The following is a 13,066-nucleotide window of genomic DNA, read 5'->3' on the forward strand; positions in this document are numbered from 1 at the left end:
CTTTGCGACCTCATTAATCGCAGCACGCCAGGCCTCCCTGTCCATCACCAACTCCCGGAGTTCACTCAACTCACGTCCATCGAGTCAGTGATGCCATCCAGCCATCTCATCCTCTGTCGTCCCCTTCTCCTCCTGCCCCCAATCCCTCCCAGCATCAGAGTCTTTTCCAATGAGTCAACTCTTCGTATGAGGTGGCCAAAGTACTGGAGTTTCAGCGTTAGCATCATTCCTTCCAAAGAAATCCCAGGGCTGATCTCCTTCAGAATGGACTGGTTGGATCTCCTTGCAGTCCAAGGGACTCTCAAGAGTCTTCTCCAACACCACAGTTCAAAAGCATCAATTCTTCGATGCTCAGCCCTCTTCACAGTCCAACTCTCACATCCATACATGATCACAGGAAAAACCATAGCCTTGACTAGACAAACCTTTGTTGGCAAAGTAATGTCTCTGCTTTTGAATATGCTATCTAGGTTGGTCATATCTTTCCTTCCAAGGAATAAGTGTCTTTTAATTTCATGGCTGCAGTCACCATCTGCAGTGATTTTGGAGCCCAGAAAAATAAAAGTCTAACACTGTTTCCACTGTTTCCCCATCTATTTCCCATGAAGTGATGGGACCAGATGCCATGATCTTCGTTTTCTGAATGTTGAGCTTTAAGCCAACTTTTTCACTCTCCTCTTTCACTTTCATCAAGAGGCTTTTTAGTTCCTCTTCACTTTCTGCCATAAGGGTGGTGTCATCTGCATATCTGAGGTGATTGATATTTCTCCTGGCAATCTTGATTCCAGCTTGTGTTTATTCCAACCCAGCGTTTCTCATGATGTACTCTGCATATAAGTTAAATAAGCAGGGTGACAATATATAGCCTTGATGTACTCCTTTTCCTAGTTGGAACCAGTCTGTTGTTCCATGTCCACTTCTAACTGTTGCTTCCTGACCTGCATACAAATTTCTCAAGAGGGAGATCAGGTGGTCTGGTATTCCTATCTCTTTCAGAATTTTCCACAGTTTATTGTGATCCACACAGTCAAAGGCTTTGGCACAGTCAATAAAGCAGAAATAGATGTTTTTCTGGAACTCTCTTGCTTTTTCCATGGTCCAGAGGATGTTGACAATTTGATCTCTAATTCCTCTGCCTTTTCTAAAACCAGCTTGAACATCTGAAAGTTCACGGTTCACGTATTGCTGAAGCCTGGCTTGGAGAATTTTGAGCATTACTTTAGTAGCATGTGAGATGAGTGCAATTGTGTGGTAGTTTGAGCATTCTTTGGTATTACCTTTCTTTGGTATTGGAATGAAGACTGACCTTTTCCAGTTCTGTGGCCACTGCTGAGTTCTCCAAATTTGCTGACATATTGAGTGCAGCACTTTCACAGCATCATCTTTTAGGATTTGAAATAGCTCAACTGGAATTCCATCACCTCCACTAGCTTTGTTCATAATGATGCTTTCCCACTTGACTTCATATTCTAGGATGTCTGGCTATAGGCAAGTGATCACACCATCGTGATTATCTGGGTCGTGAAGATCTTTTTTGTACAGTTTTTCTGTGTGTTATTGCCACCTCTTCTTAATATCTTCTGCTTCTGTTAGGTCCATATCATTTCTGTCCTTTACTGTGCCCATCTTTGCATGAAATGTTCCCTTGGTATCTCTAATTTTCTTGTTGCTGCTGCTGCTAAGTCGCTTCAGTCATGTCCAACTCTGTGTGACCCCATAGACGGCAGCTCACCAGGCTCCCCATCCTTGAGATTCTCCAGGCAAGAACACTGGAGTGGGTTGCCATTTCCTTCTCCAATGCACGAAAATAAAAATGAAATCGCTCAGTCATGTCTGACTCTTCGCAACCCCATGGACTGCAGCCTACCAGGCTCCTCTGCCTATGGGATTTTCCAGGCAAGAGTACTAGAATGGGTTGCCATTGCCTTCTCCAAACTTTCTTGAAGAGATCTCTAGTCTTTCCCATTCTATTGCTTTCCTCTATTTCTTTGTATTGATCTCTGAGGAAGGCTTTCTTATCTCTCCTTGCTATTCTTTGGAATTCTGAAAATAGGTATATCTTTCCTTTTATCCTTTGCTTTTCACTTCTCTTCCTTTCATAGCTATTTGTAAGACCTCATCAGGCAGCCATTTTGCTTTTCTGCATTTCTTTTTCTTGGGGATGGTCTTGAACCCTGCCTCCTGTGCAATGTCACAAATCTCCGTCTGTAGTTCATCAGGCACTCTGTCCACCAGATCCAGTCCCTTAAATCTATTTTTCAATTCCACTATATAATCATAAGGGATTTGACTTAGGTCATAGCTGAATGGTCTAGTGGTTTTCCCCACTTTCTTCAATTTAACTCTGAATTTGGCAATAAGGAATTCATGATCTGAGCCACAGTCTGCTCCCTGTCTTGTTTTTGCTGACTGTATAGAGCTTCTCCATCTTTGGCTGCAAAGGATATAATCAATCTGATTTCAATGTTGACTATCTGGTGATGTTCATGCGTAGAGTTTAATAGATATTCTATACTTTCAAAAAATACTACCTTTAAACACAAACTCTGGAATTAGCCTGATTTTATGACTCTGAAGGAGCTACTGTATCTCAAATTTTGTATGCCACAAATTGTTTTGATCCCACAGACAAGCCAAAATTCTAGTGGCATATGTAACATTTACAAATTGCCATGTAGACTTGGGGTATATGCATGTGGTCACTTCTATATTTTTCTAATTAATTCCTTACGCCCATATCTGCCTCTTCAGTAGGAAGTGCAGCATCTCTCTTTGGGATCCTCCTTTCCCCTGAATTCTCCAAAAAAACCCTGGCTTTACCCAGTAGAAAAGTCTTCCACACTGAAGCAGAGAGCCATTTTTGCTCTTGTTTTTTTATGGTACCTGGTGCTACTGTTGAAATCTAGTGCAATAGACAGCCTTTGTTCATATGATGTACACACTTGTTCAGGTAGCCTTAGGTCAGGAAAAAAGTATGAGCTCATTCATGCAGGGAAAACCGCACAAAGTTTGCCCACACTTGATTCCTGAGTCATACAGGGCTGTTTCCATTCTTTATCACATAAAGGACCAGAACCACTCTCCTTTTTCTTTTCCTTAAGATGTGGGATATTTTGCTTTTAAATTCTACAAACTCAGAAGCTCTTATTACATCCTATTCCTGCTGACAAGAAGTCTTCGTCTTCTTAAAAATTGTCCTAAGGAATGACATGCTCAGGTCTCCTGGGCATTTCCACCCTTCCCCTAGCACCGCCCCGCCCCCACCGCCCCCACCACACACTTCTGAAAGAGACCACTTTTAATGTCTACAAGGCAATTCATCAACCTAAGGGAAACTACCCAGCTGATTATAATCACTTTCAGCTTCTCTATTGAATCTATGTTTTCTTTGAAATCAGGTTTAACCACAATTTCCTTACTTTATATTTGCTAAGAAATCTTCAATTGTGAATACCCATGCTAAGTTAGTTATGTGAATTCCCATTAGCTGAGTTATCAATGCATGCAGAATAGATCCATGGTCTGTAGGGACTTATATGATCTGACTCATATCATCCTGAATCTTCACTCATACCATGTAACCCATAGCCCCAATAACATTAGCGTTTTCCCCCCTTGAATATGCTAAGCTCATTCATATCCTGCCCAATGCCTTCCACTCTGCCTTTCGTATGAAGGCTTTCTTTTTCATGACTCTTCAAATGTCCTATCTAACTCCTACCTTCTTAATTTCAGTGTCACTGCCTCAGAGAGTCCTCTCCTGAAGTCCCTCTGTTTACTAATTCCATCGCTTGATCATTTCTTCTGTCATACTAAAGCTATTAAAATTTGCTTTTTTACTTCTTTATTGTTGCAACCTCCCACTAGAAGTGTCCTTCTCTGTCTTATTTATTGCATTTCCATACCCTGGAAAAGTTCCTGAAATACAGTAAGCATTCAATAAATATGTTTTAAAATAACATGAACTAATTTATGTGAAACATAACTTTTTTATAACTGTTCCTTTATTTGTGAAATGGAGATGACATTTGTGGTTTGAGGATTGAATAAGAAAAGAGCTTATGAATGCTGATATAGTACTACTACAAATACATAATTATAGCTATACATAAAATATTAGAAAGGGAACTGAGAATTTCTTAAGCAGTTACTTACCAGGTTGTGAGCTCCTCAAGGGCAGGAATTTCTATCTATTCCTGCTATCACTGTATATTTCATGCTTAGCATAGTGTTTGCCAACTAAATAAATATTTGTTGAATGAAGAGATGACTCAATTAAGTGAGAACAGCTTCTCTCTGTTTCCAGAAAGACTTGCATCTAGAAGGAATAAATTTAGCTGTAATCCTTCAGAAGGAATTATGCCAATATTATTGTGCTCTGTTCTTCATTTACTCATCCATAAGAATCATTGAGGACCTACTATGTGCCACACACTGTGTGTAAGATATGAAGGGTACAATGATACAAGTAAGACAACCAATCAACCAAAAAATAACGCTCCTGCCCTCATGGATGCCGTTGTATGATGAGACATTAATCAAATGATCACAGAAATAAATGTATAGTTTCAAATGAGATAAATGCCGGGAGTGGACTTGAATTACTTTGGAAATATGCATAGCTATTGGAAACAGATGTTATAAAAGTTTCTCGGAATATATATTTTGGATATTAAAGAAGATAACTTTTTGAAGAGAGAGCTGGATCCAAGATTATACAATATAAATTAAAATTTTTGTCTCATCTACAAAGTTTACTAAATTAACTGTAGAATGATTTGCGTGTTCAAATATTTGTTTACAAGGGAAGTTTCACCTAACTCTCTTTAATCCTTAAGTTTGTCAGTTGCCTTTAAAAATTACCTGCATCCAGAATGTCTCCTCATGCAGTCAAAATGCAAATGTCCTCTTCTTAATGCGTTTTGAACATTAACTTGATATTAAGACTTCTTAACTTGATATTAAGACTATGACTTCAATTTGATATTAAGATCATGACTTCTTCTTTCTGTTGGCATTTGCCTTTGTTCACATATTCAACCATTAAAAATATTTGTTTTGGGTGAACCTGTTGCACATAGCATAATAGCACAAAGAGTGATATCTTTCCAAAAAAAAAAAAACTTTTCTGGGATTAAGCCATTATAAATGTACTGATAAATGTTTTGGGCCTCATCTCTATCCCAGATTACTCTTTAATTGAAAGTTTGTGTCCAAACCAAGATGGAGTTAGACATGCAAGAGATCACTAAGGATACTGTCTCTGAAAGCTAAGGTGAGAGGAAACAGAAGTAGAACAGAAAAGCTTTTGGACCATGGTACAGGTCAGAAAATTGAGAAAAGAGAGGAGAAAGCAAGGACAGCTGGTTAGGAAAGAGCCTCAGGCTAACGCAGCTCCCTGAAAACATTATGACCAGTCCAGAGGAGGAGTCTACAGAGACACTGCCCATTGAGGGGTCTCTGCTATCCATGTCATCCAAGCTACTGGCTGCAATAGCAGACAGAACATGTCAGCTCCAGTGCGTCAGCACATCCTGAAGATGCTGCAGCTGGAGGTGATAGGCTAATGGCTTGCCACATGGCAGGGTCACTTTTGAAGGGACAGCTGAGTGAAAGAGTTCAGTGACTGCCACAGGCATGCTATTTTACTCAAGTAGCACCTACATATAGTGAAATGTACAAATCTTAAATGTATACAGTCTAATGAGTTTTAACAAATTTATAAATCCATTTACCACATCCCAAATAAGATGCAGAAGACTTTGTTTACAGAAAAATATTCTCTCTTGGCCTTAGATCCAACCTCCCTCCCTTCTGCCCCCACCACACATGCATACACACTGAAACACCAACTGTTCTGACTTTTATTACCACACTTTATTTTGCATTCTTTGAACTTTATATACATGGAATCATAACACATGTTCTCTTTTGTTCCTGGCTTCCCTCATGCAATACAATACTTTTGATATTCATAAATGCCTTTGCATGTATGTTAAAGTTTTCCTTTTATTGTCTGAATACACCACCATTTCTTTATCCATTTTCCTTGTATACATGTTTGGGTTGTTTCCAATTGCTGACTATTACAAACAAAGTCACTGTGAACATTTTTGTACAACATTTTGTAAAATTTTGTGGATGTATATTTTCATTAATGTTTAATAAATATTTAGGAATTGGTGTGCTGACTCATATGATAGGATATGTTTAAATATATGAAAAATTGCCATATAGGACTCCAAATTATTTGTACCATTTTTTACACAGTTGGCTGTGTTTTGATTATTATTTCATTAAATGTACATACCAATGTGAGATGATCTGACATCTTAACGAAATTGAGTCTTCCACTTAATGAATATCATACCTATCTTCATTTTCTTAGCTTTTTTTTTCTCTCAGAAATATTCTCTTGTTAATGATATATAGGACATGGAAGCCATTGTTAAACATATTCCTAAATAGTTCATGTGTTCACGCTATTGTAAATAGTGTTGTTTCTAAAATACCACTGCTCAATTATTTCATCACTATTAAATGGAAAAAATCTTGACTTTCGTACATTGAGTTTGTGGTTTGTGAACTGGCTAAAATCATTTATTAGTTCCAGCTATTTTTTTGTTATTCTTGTAGATTTCTTTGTATTTTCTTGTATAAAATCATATTTCCTTCCAAAGATAAAAATTTAATTTTTCCTTTCCGAACTTTATGCACTTCTTTTCCTTGCTTTATCCATTGGCTAGGATGTCTAGTATAACAAAAGTGATGAGTGCAGATATATACTACCTTTTTTTTCTGGTCTTAACAGAAACTATAATATTTCACCACTGTTTATTCTTAATTATGGATCATATTTTCTGGCTTCACTGACTGTTTTATTTTTTAAAATTTCATCCCCAGTGTTAAATATAAAGTTCATCAGTATTTTAGATTATTTCTCAAACAGTACAAGTTCCTTCCTAATTTGGCTGTTGGAAAGAAAGGCTGTTTATTCTGAATCTTCCTGGGGCTTGAGTTGTTCTGAGGATAGCCCACAGTTTAATTAGAGTGGGTTTACCTACCCTCAAATATGGAAATAACTAATAATAGTTAGTTAATAACTAACTATTAAGAACTCATCTCACCCCAGTACTCAGTCCATCGCACTTCCTGGCATACAGCACTCTTTTATAATTCCCTAGAAAAGCTTGAGAAACCTATATGCAGGTCAGGAAGCAACAGTTAGAACTGGACATGAAACAACAGACTGGTTCCAAATAGGAAAAGGAGTACATCAAGGCTGTATATTGTCACCCTGCTTATTTAACTTACATGCAGAGTACATCATGAGAAATGCTGGGCTGGATGAAGCACAAGCTGTAATCAAGATCGCCAAGAGAAATATCAATAACCTCAGATATGCGGAGGATACCACCCTTATGGCAGAAAGTGAAGAGGAACTAAAAAGCCTCTTGATGAAAGTGAAAGAGGAGAGTGAAAAACTTAGCTTAAAGCTCAACATTCAGAAAATGAAGATCATGGCATCTGGTCCTATCACTTCATGGTAAATAGATGGGGAAAGAGTGGAAACAGTGTCAGACTTTATTTTGGGGGGCTCCAAAATCACTGCAGATGGTGACTGCAGCCATGAAATTAAAAGACGCTTACTCCTTGGAAGGAAAGTTATGACCAACCTAGATAGCATATTCAAAAGCGGAGACATTACTTTGCCAACAAAGTTCCATCTACTTAAGGCTATGGTTTTTCCAGTGGTCATGTATGGATGTGAGAGTTGGACTGTGAAGAAAGCTGAGAACTGAAGAATTGATGTTTTTGAACTGTGGTGTTGGAGAAGACTCTTGAGAGTCCCTTGGACTGCAAGGGGATCCAACCAGTCCATCCTAAAGGAGATCAGTCCTGGATGTTCTTTGGAAGGATTGATGCTGAAGCTGAAACTCCAATACTTTGTCCACCTAATACGAAGAGTTGACTCATTGGAAAAGACCCTGATGCTGGGAGGGATTGGGGGCAGGAGGAGAAGGGGACGACAGAGGATGAGATGGCTGGATGGCATCACAGACTCGATGGACATGAGTTTGGGTAAGCTCTGGGAGTTGGTAATGGACAGGGAGGCCTGGCGTGCTGCGATTCATGTGGTCGCAAAGAGTTGGACATGACTGAGCAACTGAACTGAACTGAGAAAAGCATAATTTTTATTTTGTCCCAGATTTTCTTGTCATCACAAACACAAAGGTTTTGGACATCTTAACCACTAATATTTTGTCATTTCTGTGTGTATGTAAGTCTTCAAATATTTAGGAGAGTTCAATTTCATTCTCCTTACCTTTTTTGTCCCTTATATTCTTCTACTTGTCTACTGTTTTTAGTACTTGCTTCAATTTCATCTTCATTTCTTTGATGGTTTTGTTTTTGTCTTCTGCACCTTTTTTGAAATCTGCTCTCAGGTTTCTTCTCATCCTCCATTTATCGTGTCTTATATTTCCTATGTTCTTTTCTTTCTTCTTCCATTTCTTTTAATTTTTTGGCCACACCACATGGCATCCGGAATCTTAAGTTTCCCACCTAGGGATGGAACCAGCACCCCCTGCATTGTAAGCATGAAGTCTTAACCACTGACAGGGAAGTTCCTTACATCTCTTTTTTGTCTTCTTTCATAGAAGTGATTGCTTTACCAAAAAATAAAAGTATGTGTCACGATTTTTATCTTCCTTATGGTCACTCTTTTGCAGGCTGTTAGTGAATTTTGCTTCCCTTTTCCACACGTTTATTCCCCGCCCCCCACCCCCGCCCTGCCACATATTCATCTTTGTATTGAGACTCTGACAGTTTTCTTTGTTACTCAGTATTGAATGACTTGAATTTTCCTGGGCCAGTTATTTGCAGGAGGTTCTTGGTTAGGAGGGTAAGGCCAGGATAATCTTCCATGATTTATGACTCGAAGATTCTCTCTTCTGCTTCTTACAAGTACTGATACAACATCTTTATTTGAGATGATTTTTTTAGCCTCAAACCAGGTTTGGCAGTATTTTTGCCACCAGCCTACCTACTGAATTTTTATCTTTAGGGTACACCCCTCATATTTAGAAAAAGCATTTCTTGCTGTTTTTGAGATCTGCTGTTACTGAACTCTCTGTCACTTTTTCCCCCCACTCCCTACCGTGCAACTTTTTTCAGTAAAAACTGCTCTTGGCAATATTTACATGCACTTTAAATTTGCTTATCATATTGTTTGCTGATTTTAAAAAATGCTATTTTCCTTATTGCATATTGCTATGATTTCCATTCAGGAGAAGGGTGAAAAAGCCCAGGTACACAACCACATTCATATCACAAGTCACCTGAAGGTGTTTTGGCAGAGACCTAATGACTTATAAGACTTAATGTCTCTTGGATGACATTAAACCCAATTATAAAAACAGTAACTGAGGATTAAACAGTTCAGTTCTCTAATTTGTCTTATTAAACACATGTGAAATATTTCCTAAGAGCTCCAACTAGGAGAAATTCTATTCCACTGCAATTACTAGAGCAATTAGGCTGATTGTCAAATTGCTTTACTTGATTTGTCACCTAGAAAGTGACTGCATGATAAAAATAAACATTCTAACACTTCAGAAACAGGCAGAGAAAATTCTGAAATAGTCCCCAGCTTTCTTTAGAGCACTAAAACATGGAGAATACTTAGTGGAGTTAGATGTGTGACAAAGGGGTTATAAGTCCTAGGATATATTTCACTGTGAAATTAGAGCAGGCATTGAAGTTGAAGGCATTCTCCTACTGAGTTTTCTTCTGGGAATACCAAGAAACCATTAGTACAAAGGTCACAGAAGTATCTTATGAAGCCAACGACATGACTTTTTGTGGCTATGGAACTGATCAAGGCAGTTGTCAAATGTAGACTCAGAGCATGGGGGCATGAACCAAAGAGAAAGAAAAGTAAAGGAGAAACACAAGGAAATAACTATGAGTAGTCATATTTATATACATATATTTTCTAATATTTTTTTGTTTTTAACATAGCCTTTAAAATGCAGAATGATCATACACTCTCTCTGGCTCTATATAATATAATGTTCCCAGTCTCTTCTTTCATAGGTAGAAAATATTTGTATCACACTAAAGGAGGCTAGAAAGAATTCAAGAGTATGAATTAAGGAAAAAGTATTCTGTTTATATAAATATAAGAAAAATAAAATACACCTACTGTGGAAGACAGTAAGTACTGAAAATATATAAAGGTAAAAAATATTTTCAAAATTTTAATAAAGAATTTGAGCTTGTTTCTCTAATCATGTCTTAATCATGGGTTTTGTGTGTGAAATAGCAACATCCATACACTTTCTGGTTAAACTTATGATTAAGAGAATAATAAGTGACAGTGTACAGAAAATAGTAAATACTGCATATATATATATACACACACACATACATACATACATTTTGTGGGAAAATTTTAAATATTTTTAAATCTTTTACAATCATTCAAAGTTTCAGTTCAGTTCAGTTGCTCAGTCGTGTCCAACTCTTTGTGACCCCATGGACTGCAGCACACCAAGCTTCCCAGTCTATCACCAACTCCCAGAGCTTGCTCAAACTCATGTCCATTGAGTTGGTGATGCCATCCAACCATCTCATCCTCTGTCATCCCCTTCTTCTCCAGCCTTCAGTCTTTCCCAGCATCAGGGTCTTTTCCAATGAGTCAGTTCTTCACATCAGGTGGCCAAAGTATTGGAGTTTCAGCTTTAGCATCAGTCCTTCCAATGAATATTCAGGACTCATTTCCTTTAGGATTGACTGGTTTGATATCCTTGCTGTCAAGGGGACTCTCAAGAATCTTCTCCAACACCGCAGTTCAAAAGAATCAATTCTTCGGTGCTCAGCTTTCTTTATGGTCCAACTCTCACATCCATACATGACCACTGGATAATCCATAGCTTTGACTAGACAGACCTTTGCTGTCTAGGTTGGTCATAGCTTTTCTTCCAAGGAGCAAGTGTCTTTTAATTTCATGGCTGCAATCACCATCTGCAGTGATTTTGGAGCCCAAGAAAATAAAGTCTCTCACTGTTTCCACTGTTTCCCCATCTATTTCCCATGAAGTGATGGGACCAGATGCCATGAATCTTAGTTTTCTGTACATTGAGTTTTAAGCCAACTTTTTCACTCTCCTCTTTCACTTTCATCAAGAGGCTCTTTAGTTCCTCTTCACTTTCTGCCATAAGGGTGGTGTCATCTGCATATCTAAGGTTATTGATATTTGTCCCAGCAATCTTGATTCCAGCTTGTGCTTCCTCCAGCCCAGCATTTTGCATGATGTACTCTAAGTTAAATAAGCAAGGTGACAATATACAGCTTTGATGTACTCCTTTCCCAATTTGGAACCAATCCATTGTTCCATCATATATTCAAAGTTTAAAATGCTTGAAATCATGTTTGAAGAAATTAACTCTTCCTATTTTTTAAAAAAAAATTCAATGTTAAAATTTTTCATGACAATGGAAATGATTCTTGTATCTAATCAAATGTCTCTTATCAACTAATCATACAGCTCTAATTTGAGGAGCACAAATTGTTAGAGCAATCCTCTAGCACCTAGTTTGGATGTTATGACTGTTTTTATTCTTTTAGTGATCATTATAGACATTATACCACATCTTTCCAATTTAACAAAAATTAATCAGTATATTTATCCATTTTTAGAGATAAACATATTGTTAATACATTTTAGTTCCCTCCCAGGTGCTATGTTTTAGTTTATCATCTTTTTTAACCTCAAAGATATTATAGACATCAGCATTTTATCAAGTCAACTCTTGGTTATATTTAACTACATATTTACCACATTTTTTGTTCATCACTTGCTCCTCTACCTTAGGCTTTTGATTTGGGATCCTCTATCGTGTCTTGAGGATTATTTTTGTTTTAATTTCTTCTGGTGGTAAGCTTTTTGAGTTATTTCAATATATTTCATCGCTACTCTGGAATTAGATATCATACCCTGAGAATAATCTTTACCTGGATGTTAAAAAAAATTTTTTTTATTACTGATATACTACATATTAACTATCATGTGTCTCAAAGTGGCTTTATTTTTATTTATACTATTTGGGATTTATTGGACTTCTTAAATCTGTATTTTACTGTCTCATTAGCTCCAGACAATTCTCAGCCACTATCTGTTGAAGTGTTGTCTTTATCTTATTATTTTTTTTCAGATTCAATTCCTTCAGATTCCAATGAAATGCATTTTGAATTTTCTCACTGTAACCTTCATGTCTCATCTCTGCACTTTTTTGTTCTTGTTGTTAACCTCATTGTTTCATTCTGGATTTCTTTAGGCCTATATTTTAGTTTACTATTTTGCTATTTCACATCCTAAAGATGATGCTGTGAAAGTTGCACTCAATATGCCAGCAAATTTGGAAAACTCAGCAGTGGCCACAGGACTGGAAAAGGTCAGTTTTCATTCCAATCCCAAAGAAAGGCAATGCCAAAGAATGTTCAAACTACCATATATTACACTTATCTCACATGCTAGCAAAGTAATGCTCAAAGTTCTCCAAGCCAGCCTTCAACAGCACATGATCTGGGAACTTCCAGATATCCAAGCTAGATTTAGAACATGCAGAGGAACCAGAGATCAAATTGCCAACACCTGTTGAATCATAGAAAAAGAAAGGGAACTCCAGAAGAAAAAAAAAAAACTTCTGCTTCATTGACTACGCTAAAGCCTTTGACTGTATGGATCATAACAAACTGGAAAACTCTTAGAGATGTGAATACCAGACCACCTTACCTGCCTCCTGAGAAATCTGTATGCGGATCAAGAAGCAACAGTTTGAACCAGACACAAAACAACAGACTGGTTCCAAATTGGGAAAGGAGTACATCAAGGCTGTATATTGTCATCCTGTTTATTTAACTTATGTGCAGAGTACATCTTGCAAAATGCCGGGCTGGATGAAGCACAAGCTGGAATCAAGATTGCCAGGAAAAATATCAATAACCTCAGATATGCAGATGACACCACCCTTATGGCAGAAAGTGAAGAGGAACTAAAGAG

The sequence above is a fragment of the Bos indicus x Bos taurus genome, chromosome 5 (assembly GCF_003369695.1).
Source record: "Bos indicus x Bos taurus breed Angus x Brahman F1 hybrid chromosome 5, Bos_hybrid_MaternalHap_v2.0, whole genome shotgun sequence".
In the NCBI taxonomy this organism is placed as follows: Eukaryota; Metazoa; Chordata; class Mammalia; order Artiodactyla; family Bovidae; genus Bos; species Bos indicus x Bos taurus.